This window comes from Zea mays, chromosome 2 (genome assembly GCF_902167145.1).
Source record: "Zea mays cultivar B73 chromosome 2, Zm-B73-REFERENCE-NAM-5.0, whole genome shotgun sequence".
Classification (NCBI taxonomy): domain Eukaryota; kingdom Viridiplantae; phylum Streptophyta; class Magnoliopsida; order Poales; family Poaceae; genus Zea; species Zea mays.
This window is the reverse complement of record NC_050097.1, coordinates 97217594-97230747: the sequence shown is the minus strand read 5'-3', so window position 1 is coordinate 97230747 and position 13154 is coordinate 97217594.

Below are 13154 nucleotides of genomic sequence, written 5' to 3'. Positions count from 1 at the left end.
ATCGCTTCTACCTTGGCTTGATCAACCTCAATTCCCTGTGGAGTCACAACATAACCAAGAAACGAAACTCGATCGGTGCAAAATGTGCACTTCTCAAGGTTACCAAATAAACGTGCATCTCGTAAAGCATTAAAAACAGCACGCATGTGATCAACATGTTCATCCATAGATTTGCTGTAGATCAATATGTCATCAAAGTATACTACCACAAATTTTCCAATGAAGGCACGCAAAACCTCGTTCATTAATCTCATGAAAGTGCTAGGTGCATTAGTTAACCCAAAAGGCATGACTAACCACTCATACAATCCGAACTTAGTTTTGAAAGCAGTTTTCCATTCATCTCCCAATTTCATACGAATCTGGTGGTACCCACTACGCAAATCAACTTTAGAAAAGACAATGGCACCACTCAATTCATCAAGCATATCATCTAAACGTGGAATAGGGTGTCGATAACGTATCGTGATATTATTAATAGCCCTACAATCAACACACATACGCCATGTTCCATCTTTTTTAGGCACTAAAATAACCGGAACAGCACACGGACTAAGAGACTCACGCACGTAACCTTTGTCGAGTAGTTCTTGCACTTGTCGCTGAATTTCTTTTGTTTCCTCTGGATTTGTCCTATATGGCGCACGATTCGGCAAAGATGCACCAGGAATAAGATCAATTTGGTGCTCAATCCCTCGTATAGGTGGCAGCCCCTCTGGTATCTCACTTGGAAATACATCAGAATACTCCTGCAAAATGTTAGTAATAACAGGAGGCAAAGAATGCTGCATATCTTGAATTGAAATCAAAGCATCCTTGCATACCAAGGCGTAGGCAACAGTAGTGGAAGCAAATAATTCATTAACATCAGTTTTTGTTGCAAGCAAGCAATGTCCTTTCAATTTTATCCCATCTTTGTTATTACCAACAGCTTTAATATTCTTGTTGTTCTCAGTTTTAGCTTTGGTAGCTTTAGCAACATCATCACGCACAATAGCCTCAGGGGACATGGGAAGCAAAATAATTTTCTTATCATGGTGTATGAGAGAATATTGATTTGATCTACCATGATGCATACAATCTGAATCAAATTGCCATGGTCTACCTAGCAGAATATTACAAGCATCCATAGGCACAACATCACAGTCAACAACATCACGATATGAACCAATAGCAAAATTAATTCGTACCAACTTGGTTACCTTGACCTTACCACTATTGTTGAGCCATTGAATGTGATATGGATGTGGGTGCGGTTTGGTCGTAAGTGCAAGCTTCTCCACCATGTCGCTGCTAGCCAAGTTGTTGCAGCTACCTCCATCAATGATCAAACGACATGAACGCTCCTTAATGACACACTTTGTTTGAAACAATGTATGTCGCTGATTCTGCTCTGCCTTCTCCATTTGTGCACTAAGCACACGCTGTACAATGAGGCTCTCATAATGCTCTGCATCATCTGCACCAATCTGTTCTTCGGGTGGTTCCTTAGTGCCTGCATCATCAGCCGCAAGCAAAGCAAGTGTAGCTTCATCCAAATCACTAGCAGAAGAATACCCACCATCGTCTTTTACCACCAAAACACGCTGATTAGGACAATCACGCTGCACGTGTCCATAGCCCTTGCATCGATAACACAGAACATCTCTTGTTCTACCCGTGGAGGCTACTGAAGAGGCACTACCTGCTGGTTTCTGGGCAGATTTGGTTGCTGAATTTGTGGAAGATGCACGTGGTTTGTCGCCGGAGGAAGGCGGGGGTGCTGGTCGACTTGGCGAGGGAGTTGGTGCTAGTGTACGACCGGTCATGGACGTAGTCGTGCGCTGTTGCCATGGTGTAGATTTTCCTGCAGAAACATTAGACCTTGCACTAGCACGTCGTCCCTGCACTTCCCTTTCAGCTTTGCAAGCAAGATGAAACAATCGGGTTACATTAGCATAATCTTTATAAGCAAGGATGTCCTGAATTTCCCTATTTAACCCGCCCAAAAATCTAGCCATAGCAGATTCCTCACCCTCCTCTATGTTACAACGCAGCATACCCATTTGTAATTCCTGATAATATTCTTCTACACTTTTAGTACCCTGTCTCAATTGTTGCAACTTGTTTAACATATCACGTGCATAATAAGAAGGAACAAATCTAGCCCGCATGACCCGTTTCAACGCATCCCAAGTTTGTGGCATGTTATTAGGATTCTTCTTACCATGTTCTATCCACCAAACAGAAGCAAATTCAGTAAACTCACTAGTAGCAGCTCTAACCCGCGCATTCTCAGGAAATTCATGGCATGCAAACTTTTGATCAACCGCAATCTCCCAAGTAATGTAAGCATCAGGGTCATATTTACCATCAAAAGGAGGTATTTTAAATTTAACCTTACTAAAAGCATCATCATTACCATGTACCTCACGTCGGCGAAAACCACCCATACCTCTACGGTTAGTACGTAGTCGCCGGCGATTAGGTGCTTCTTGGTCATCTTGTTCAGTATCAGCAACATAGTCATCCCAGTTACCTTCGGCGCCCTCATCACGCCCACCATTGATATTAGCATGCATCTCATCAAACCGCCTCAAGAGTGCGACAAGGCTCTTGTCAATATGAGCAACTGTCATTTCCACATTTGCAAGTTTGGTGTTCGTGTCGATCTGTGTGGCCTCCAATTGCCCCATCTTTTCATTCGTCACCTGCATGTCATTATCAAGACCTTCCGTGTGCGTCTTCACTAGCCTTACAAAGTGTTGTATGATACCCTTGGTGCGAGGAGAGTGTGGCATATTACGAGAAGCATCATCAACCTCCAATCCTGCCATGGTTAGACGAACAGAGGCAACAAGAAAAAAAAAACGTGAAGGAATAAAAACTCTACAACTATTAGGATGTAGCTACTGCAAGGCGCTCACTCTCAACCTGCCACACAAGCTCTTACCAATTCTTACCTTGCACAACAGGAGGGGTCAGCAACCAACAAGTCTGCAACCGTGGAATAAGTGTATCGGTGCCGCAGCAACACGACCTGTCAAACTGTAGTCGAAATATGTAGAGTTGTAGGTGGGCTGAAGCAAGGAATACACTAGTACCACGTTAGTTACAAAAGCAAGCTGAATAATCGTTCAACGGTGGTACTGTGCTGGTCCTAGGCTAAACCAGGCTAGAGACGTGAGCCTAGGCACAAAGGTAGTCACTGAAAAAGAACAACTAGCACAGCACAAAGAGAAACAACAGATTTAGAGATTCAGCCCCCTTCTTCTTCTTTTCCTTTTTTTTACTTTTCTATTCTTTTTTTTTCTTCTTCTTCTGTTTTTTTTTGCAGGGGCCTAAACCCTTTTTTTTTCACTATGACAACCCAAACAATAAAGATATTGCTAACAACCCCTTTAAATCAGATTTAACAAATCTTGTTAATATAGGAAGTCCAGAAATCTCTACGATGATTGCGGAGCGCTCAGAACGAATTTTGAGATAAGGTCAGATCCGTTGGAAAGAAGATAAGATAAGCTTTCCAGATTGTATTTAAACTTCCAAATCGGATATGATATGTATCCGTGGTGGCAAAAACGAACCAGAGATGTTTTTGGTGATGGTGGATTTCGTGGTGACCAAAACGTGGTAGAACTCAAAACTCTAAAGGAATAAACTAAGACCAGCAACTCGACACAACCGATGCAACCAAAAACTCAACAAGCCCTAACTAAGTAGTACTAGTAAATGCTCAATGGTTTATAGGATTGCGGTAAAACTAATCTACTATTTTTTGGCTTTTTCTGGACTATAGGAGATAAGAAAACAGCGAAGAAAAGTAAATCTCTCACCGATAAACCTTGCTCTGATTACCAACTGATGTGCACCCGTTGGGTGATTGCCCGATCTTTCGATGAGAGGGTGTGGAATAACTCGATTGGGGGAGGAGACGACGTTCACGGCCCGACTACAGCCTTCCAAAGACGCTGCGCCTTAGCAACCGATACACCACCTCCTATGGCTGTCACGATCTTGTGGAGCGTGACACCCTGGCCACTAGGGCACTCGTCCTGCAAGCAATCGAAGAACTAGCAAGAACAAGTAGAACAAGTACTGAATTACCAGATCTAAATGTAGGTTTAAAAATCAAACTCCAATATGGTGGGGTTCCGAAGACAAGAAGACGGGCGGCTGAACTAGCACGCGCGCTTGCAAGCAAGTAGCGAGAGCTAAACTTGATCTAAACAAAACCCGCTGTTCTTGGTGGCGGCTAGGGGGTTTATAAACATGGGAGGACGACCACAAGGGTATTGGGGTCGTGCTGCAACCCTAGGATGCGTCCCTAATGGACCTAACTTGATACACGACCCATTGGGCCAAAATAGGGTGACGCAGCACCATGGGCAGAAAAGGCAGGAAATGTCTCGGTAAGAAAACAATGATTACGGCGGCCTCAGAACAGATATGACTATAATTCCGGATCCATATGAAAGTAGACTTGATAAGCTTTCCATGTTGTGCTTGAACATTCCAATCCGAGCCCGCATCTGACCGTGGTGACCGTCACAAGTTGGTGTTCTTCTGCAGTCCGAATCCAGCATGTTCAAATCCTTTTCCCTTTCGGTCTTCTCCCTGATTCCTAAGCAAAACAAGAGTGCACGGGTCTCCATGGTCTAAATATGATGGACATGAACTCAAGAGTGTAATCACCTGATGGTTGAGTTGACGAGCACGAGCGCGAGTAATGGGACCAGAAATTGGTACTTGTATTGGTATAGATGCATCAGTAGTGTGGATGTCTTCATCACCCTGTAGCGTAGTCGGTCCGAGGCCGAGGTTGGGCGAGGCGGAGACTTCTCCTGAGGCCGAGGCTGAGGTTGGGCGAGGTTGTGACTCCTCCCGAGGCCGAGGCTCAGGCCGAGGCCCAAGGTCAGGCGAGGCGAAGACCTTCTTCCGAGGCCGAGGCCTGAGGTCGGGCGAGGCGGAGCTCCCAGTTGCGCCCGAGGCAGAACTCGGGGGAGGTCGTGACTCAGCCTTACCCTGGTGGTTGGCACAGTAGTCGGAATGGGGTGAATAGCGCTGTTTTCCTGTCAGAACGGTCAGTAAAGGGGCAAAGTGACTGCGGTCACTTCAACCTTGCCGACTGAGGCGCGCGTGTCAGGATAAGGTGTCAGGCGATCCGCGCATTAAATGTGCATGTGATACGGTCAGTTGGTAAGGCGATTTGGGTGAGGTCGCTGCACGACAAAGTTTGCCCAAGCTGGGCTTCGGGCGAGCCGAGGGTGAGCCCACTGCCTGAGGAGGCCCTCGGGCGAGGCGTGAATCTGTCCGGGACTACTGTTCTCGCCCGAGGCCGAGGCTGGGCTCGGATGAGGTCGCGTCCCTTGGTAGACGAGGCCCTGACTTGAATCGTGCTTATCAGTTTTTGCGGTTTGTTCTTAAGAAGTTTTCCAGCCAGGTTAAGGAGCATTGGGGGTACCCCTAATTACGGAACCCAACATATAGATACCTATAAAAATAGTTTTGTTTTTGTTCTGAAGAGTAGGTCTCCTATTCCTAAAGGTCACTTTAGGTACAGGATTTCAAATTGTGAAATCCACATTTGTCTTTAGAAGGAACAAGTAAGAATAATCAGAGTAAAGCTGAAATAGATGGGAAAAGATTAAGATAAGTTTAGAAAAGAATCAGAGTAGCAAAGATAAGGTTAATCAGAGTAGAACAGTAGAAGGTGCGACTAGATCAAGGAAAGTATAGAAAGAATCAGGGTAAGGTAAGTAGTTAATGGTTATGTCCATTTCAATCTAGATTTCGTCCTACAGTCAACATTCCTCTGATACCACTTCTGTCACACCCAGATTTAAGGGACAAAGCCAGGTGCATCTCATACATGCGCCAAAGAAGACAACACATACAATAACAGAGTGTATAGAGATAAATGTCACAATAAAATCAGAGTACTTATTACATAGCAGAAGTCTTACAAAATATGGATCAAACTAATGATGAAGACATCCACACTACTGATGCATCTATACCAATACAAGTACCAATTTCTGGTCCTATTACTCGCGCTCGTGCTCGTCAACTCAACCATCAGGTGATTACACTCTTGAGTTCATGTCCATCATATTTAGACCATGGAGACCCGTGCACTCTTGTTTTGCTTAGGAATCAGGGAGAAGACCGAAAGGGAAAAGGATTTGAACATGCTGGATTCGGACTGCAGAAGAACACCAACTTGTGACGGTCACCATGGTCAGATGCGGGCTCGGATTGGAATGTTCAAGCACAACATGGAAAGCTTATCAAGTCTACTTTCATATGGATCCGGAATTATAGTCATATCTGTTCTGAGGCCGCCGTAATCATTGTTTTCTTACCGAGACATTTCCTGCCTTTTCTGCCCATGGTGCTGCGTCACCCTATTTTGGCCCAATGGGTCGTGTATCAAGTTAGGTCCATTAGGGACGCATCCTAGGGTTGCAGCACGACCCCAATACCCTTGTGGTCGTCCTCCCATGTTTATAAACCCCCTAGCCGCCACCAAGAACAGCGGGTTTTGTTTAGATCAAGTTTAGCTCTCGCTACTTGCTTGTAAGCGCGCGTGCTGGTTCAGCCGCCCGTCTTCTTGTCTTCGGAACCCCACCATATTGGAGTTTGATTTGGAAACCTACATTTAGATCTGGTAATTCAGTACTTGTTCTACTTGTTCTTGCTAGTTCTTCGATTGCTTGCAGGACGAGTGCCCTAGTGGCCGGGGTGTCACGCTCCACAAGATCGTTACAGCCATAGGAGGTGGTGTATCGGTTGCTAAGGCGCAGCGTCTTTGGAAGGCTGTAGTCGGGCCGTGAACGTCGTCTCCTCCCCCAATCGAGTTATTCCACACCCTCTCATCGAAAGATCGGGCAATCACCCAACGGGTGCACATCAGTTGGTAATCAGAGCAAGGTTTATCGGTGAGAGATTTACTTTTCTTCGCTGTTTTCTTATCTCCTATAGTCCAGAAAAAGCCAAAAAATAGTAGATTAGTTTTACCGCAATCCTATAAACCATTGAGCATTTACTAGTACTACTTAGTTAGGGCTTGTTGAGTTTTTGGTTGCATCGGTTGTGTCGAGTTGCTGGTCTTAGTTTATTCCTTTAGAGTTTTGAGTTCTACCACGTTTTGGTCACCACGAAATCCACCATCACCAAAAACATCTCTGGTTCGTTTTTGCCACCACGGATACATATCATATCCGATTTGGAAGTTTAAATACAATCTGGAAAGCTTATCTTATCTTCTTTCCAACGGATCTGACCTTATCTCAAAATTCGTTCTGAGCGCTCCGCAATCATCGTAGAGATTTCTGGACTTCCTATATTAACAAGATTTGTTAAATCTGATTTAAAGGGGTTGTTAGCAATATCTTTATTGTTTGGGTTGTCATAGTGAAAAAAAAGGGTTTAGGCCCCTGCAAAAAAAAACAGAAGAAGAAGAAAAAAAAAGAATAGAAAAAGAAAAAAAAAAGGAAAAGAAGAAGAAGGGGGCTGAATCTCTAAATCTGTTGTTTCTCTTTGTGCTGTGCTAGTTGTTCTTTTTCAGTGACTACCTTTGTGCCTAGGCTCACGTCTCTAGCCTGGTTTAGCCTAGGACCAGCACAGTACCACCGTTGAACGATTATTCAGCTTGCTTTTGTAACTAACGTGGTATGATGTGCACCCGTTGGGTGATTGCCCGATCTTTCGATGAGAGGGTGTGGAATAACTCGATTGGGGGAGGAGACGACGTTCACGGCCCGACTACAGCCTTCCAAAGACGCTGCGCCTTAGCAACCGATACACCACCTCCTATGGCTGTCACGATCTTGTGGAGCGTGACACCCTGGCCACTAGGGCACTCGTCCTGCAAGCAATCGAAGAACTAGCAAGAACAAGTAGAACAAGTACTGAATTACCAGATCTAAATGTAGGTTTAAAAATCAAACTCCAATATGGTGGGGTTCCGAAGACAAGAAGACGGGCGGCTGAACTAGCACGCGCGCTTGCAAGCAAGTAGCGAGAGCTAAACTTGATCTAAACAAAACCCGCTGTTCTTGGTGGCGGCTAGGGGGTTTATAAACATGGGAGGACGACCACAAGGGTATTGGGGTCGTGCTGCAACCCTAGGATGCGTCCCTAATGGACCTAACTTGATACACGACCCATTGGGCCAAAATAGGGTGACGCAGCACCATGGGCAGAAAAGGCAGGAAATGTCTCGGTAAGAAAACAATGATTACGGCGGCCTCAGAACAGATATGACTATAATTCCGGATCCATATGAAAGTAGACTTGATAAGCTTTCCATGTTGTGCTTGAACATTCCAATCCGAGCCCGCATCTGACCGTGGTGACCGTCACAAGTTGGTGTTCTTCTGCAGTCCGAATCCAGCATGTTCAAATCCTTTTCCCTTTCGGTCTTCTCCCTGATTCCTAAGCAAAACAAGAGTGCACGGGTCTCCATGGTCTAAATATGATGGACATGAACTCAAGAGTGTAATCACCTGATGGTTGAGTTGACGAGCACGAGCGCGAGTAATGGGACCAGAAATTGGTACTTGTATTGGTATAGATGCATCAGTAGTGTGGATGTCTTCATCATTCTCCCCTTCTTGCATTTGAGTCGTCCTCGACTCAAGCTCAACTTCCTCTCCCAAGTAGGGCTTTAAATCTGCAATGTTAAATGTGGGGCTAACCCCAAAGTCTGCAGGCAGATCTAGCCTATATGCATTGTCGTTAATTTTCTCTAGTACTTTAAACGGTCCATCGGCTCGAGGCAACAATTTAGATTTTCGTAATTCAGGAAACCTTTCCTTTCTCAAATGCAACCAAACTAAATCTCCAGGTTCAAAATTTATTTCCTTTCTACCTTTATCACTAGCAAACTTATATCTAGCATTCATACGCTCTATGTTTTCTTTAGTAGTTTCGTGCAGTTTTAACATCAATTCAGCACGCCTAGTAGCATCAAAATTTAGTTTTTCAGAAGATGGCAAAGGCATTAAATCAATAGGAGCACGAGGTAACAAACCATATACAATCTGAAATGGGCACATCTTTGTAGTAGAATGCAATGATCGATTATAAGCAAATTCAATATGAGGCAAACAGTCCTCCCACATCTTAATATTCTTCTTTAGAACTGCCCTTAACATAGTAGACAAAGTTCTATTCACAACTTCAGTTTGACCATCAGTTTGAGGATGACATGTAGTAGAAAATAAAAGCTTAGTCCCCAATTTTGCCCACAAAGTCCTCCAAAAATGACTAAGAAATTTAGCATCACGATCAGAAACGATTGTGTTGGGCACACCATGCAAGCGAACAATTTCACGAAAGAACAAATCAGCAATATGAGTAGCATCGTCAGTTTTATGACATGGTATGAAATGTGCCATCTTAGAAAATCTATCAACAACCACAAACACACTATCACGTCCCTTCCTAGTCCTAGGCAATCCCAGCACAAAATCCATAGAAATATCTTCCCAAGGAGCACTAGGAACGGGTAGAGGCAAATACAAACCGTGTGGATTTAACCGTGACTTCGCCTTTTGGCATGTCGTGCAACGAGCAACCAATCTCACCACATCTCTTCTCATCTTGGGCCAAAAGAAATGACCAGCAAGTATGTCCTCCGTTTTCTTTGCTCCAAAATGTCCCATTAAGCCACCTCCATGTGCTTCCTGTAACAACAACAAACGAACGGAGCTAGCTGGAATGCATAGCTTGTTAGCTCTAAACACAAACCCATCACTAACGATATATTTGTTCCATCCTTTCCCATCTTTACAATGCAGCAACACATCTTTAAAATCAGCATCATGAACATATTGGTCTTTAATCGTCTCTAATCCAAAGATTTTGTAGTCAAGTTGATTCAGCAAAGTATATCTCCTAGACAAAGCGTCAGCAATGATATTCTCTTTTCCTTTCTTGTGCTTAATAACATAAGGAAACGATTCGATAAATTCAACCCACTTAGCATGTCTACGGTTCAGTTTTCCTTGACTACGAATATGTTTCAAAGATTCATGATCAGAATGAATAACAAACTCTTTGGGCCACAAATAATGCTGCCATGTTTCTAATGTTCGCACAAGAGCATATAATTCCTTATCATAAGTAGAATAATTTAGAACAGACCCACTCAATTTTTCACTAAAATATGCAACAGGTTTGCCTTCTTGTAACAAAACACCACCCAATCCAATTCCACTAGCATCACATTCAAGCTCAAAAGTCTTATTAAAATCAGGAAGTTGGAGGAGAGGTGCATGTGTCAACTTATCTTTCAGCACGTTGAAAGCGTGCTCTTGTACTTTGCCCCAACTAAAATGCACTCCCTTCTTCGTAAGCTCATTCAAAGGTGCAGCAATGGTGCTAAAGTCCTTCACAAAACGGCGATAGAAGCCAGCAAGTCCTAGGAAACTCCGCACCTGTGTGATAGTCTTTGGCATAGGCCATCCATGTATCGCTTCTACCTTGGCTTGATCAACCTCAATTCCCTGTGGAGTCACAACATAACCAAGAAACGAAACTCGATCGGTGCAAAATGTGCACTTCTCAAGGTTACCAAATAAACGTGCATCTCGTAAAGCATTAAAAACAGCACGCATGTGATCAACATGTTCATCCATAGATTTGCTGTAGATCAATATGTCATCAAAGTATACTACCACAAATTTTCCAATGAAGGCACGCAAAACCTCGTTCATTAATCTCATGAAAGTGCTAGGTGCATTAGTTAACCCAAAAGGCATGACTAACCACTCATACAATCCGAACTTAGTTTTGAAAGCAGTTTTCCATTCATCTCCCAATTTCATACGAATCTGGTGGTACCCACTACGCAAATCAACTTTAGAAAAGACAATGGCACCACTCAATTCATCAAGCATATCATCTAAACGTGGAATAGGGTGTCGATAACGTATCGTGATATTATTAATAGCCCTACAATCAACACACATACGCCATGTTCCATCTTTTTTAGGCACTAAAATAACCGGAACAGCACACGGACTAAGAGACTCACGCACGTAACCTTTGTCGAGTAGTTCTTGCACTTGTCGCTGAATTTCTTTTGTTTCCTCTGGATTTGTCCTATATGGCGCACGATTCGGCAAAGATGCACCAGGAATAAGATCAATTTGGTGCTCAATCCCTCGTATAGGTGGCAGCCCCTCTGGTATCTCACTTGGAAATACATCAGAATACTCCTGCAAAATGTTAGTAATAACAGGAGGCAAAGAATGCTGCATATCTTGAATTGAAATCAAAGCATCCTTGCATACCAAGGCGTAGGCAACAGTAGTGGAAGCAAATAATTCATTAACATCAGTTTTTGTTGCAAGCAAGCAATGTCCTTTCAATTTTATCCCATCTTTGTTATTACCAACAGCTTTAATATTCTTGTTGTTCTCAGTTTTAGCTTTGGTAGCTTTAGCAACATCATCACGCACAATAGCCTCAGGGGACATGGGAAGCAAAATAATTTTCTTATCATGGTGTATGAGAGAATATTGATTTGATCTACCATGATGCATACAATCTGAATCAAATTGCCATGGTCTACCTAGCAGAATATTACAAGCATCCATAGGCACAACATCACAGTCAACAACATCACGATATGAACCAATAGCAAAATTAATTCGTACCAACTTGGTTACCTTGACCTTACCACTATTGTTGAGCCATTGAATGTGATATGGATGTGGGTGCGGTTTGGTCGTAAGTGCAAGCTTCTCCACCATGTCGCTGCTAGCCAAGTTGTTGCAGCTACCTCCATCAATGATCAAACGACATGAACGCTCCTTAATGACACACTTTGTTTGAAACAATGTATGTCGCTGATTCTGCTCTGCCTTCTCCATTTGTGCACTAAGCACACGCTGTACAATGAGGCTCTCATAATGCTCTGCATCATCTGCACCAATCTGTTCTTCGGGTGGTTCCTTAGTGCCTGCATCATCAGCCGCAAGCAAAGCAAGTGTAGCTTCATCCAAATCACTAGCAGAAGAATACCCACCATCGTCTTTTACCACCAAAACACGCTGATTAGGACAATCACGCTGCACGTGTCCATAGCCCTTGCATCGATAACACAGAACATCTCTTGTTCTACCCGTGGAGGCTACTGAAGAGGCACTACCTGCTGGTTTCTGGGCAGATTTGGTTGCTGAATTTGTGGAAGATGCACGTGGTTTGTCGCCGGAGGAAGGCGGGGGTGCTGGTCGACTTGGCGAGGGAGTTGGTGCTAGTGTACGACCGGTCATGGACGTAGTCGTGCGCTGTTGCCATGGTGTAGATGTTCCTGCAGAAACATTAGACCTTGCACTAGCACGTCGTCCCTGCACTTCCCTTTCAGCTTTGCAAGCAAGATGAAACAATCGGGTTACATTAGCATAATCTTTATAAGCAAGGATGTCCTGAATTTCCCTATTTAACCCGCCCAAAAATCTAGCCATAGCAGATTCCTCACCCTCCTCTATGTTACAACGCAGCATACCCATTTGTAATTCCTGATAATATTCTTCTACACTTTTAGTACCCTGTCTCAATTGTTGCAACTTGTTTAACATATCACGTGCATAATAAGAAGGAACAAATCTAGCCCGCATGACCCGTTTCAACGCATCCCAAGTTTGTGGCATGTTATTAGGATTCTTCTTACCATGTTCTATCCACCAAACAGAAGCAAATTCAGTAAACTCACTAGTAGCAGCTCTAACCCGCGCATTCTCAGGAAATTCATGGCATGCAAACTTTTGATCAACCGCAATCTCCCAAGTAATGTAAGCATCAGGGTCATATTTACCATCAAAAGGAGGTATTTTAAATTTAACCTTACTAAAAGCATCATCATTACCATGTACCTCACGTCGGCGAAAACCACCCATACCTCTACGGTTAGTACGTAGTCGCCGGCGATTAGGTGCTTCTTGGTCATCTTGTTCAGTATCAGCAACATAGTCATCCCAGTTACCTTCGGCGCCCTCATCACGCCCACCATTGGTATTAGCATGCATCTCATCAAATCGCCTCAAGAGTGCGACAAGGCTCTTGTCAATATGAGCAACTGTCATTTCCACATTTGCAAGTTTGGTGTTTGTGTCGATCTGTGTGGCCTCCAATTGCCCCATCTTTTCATTCGTCACCTGCAT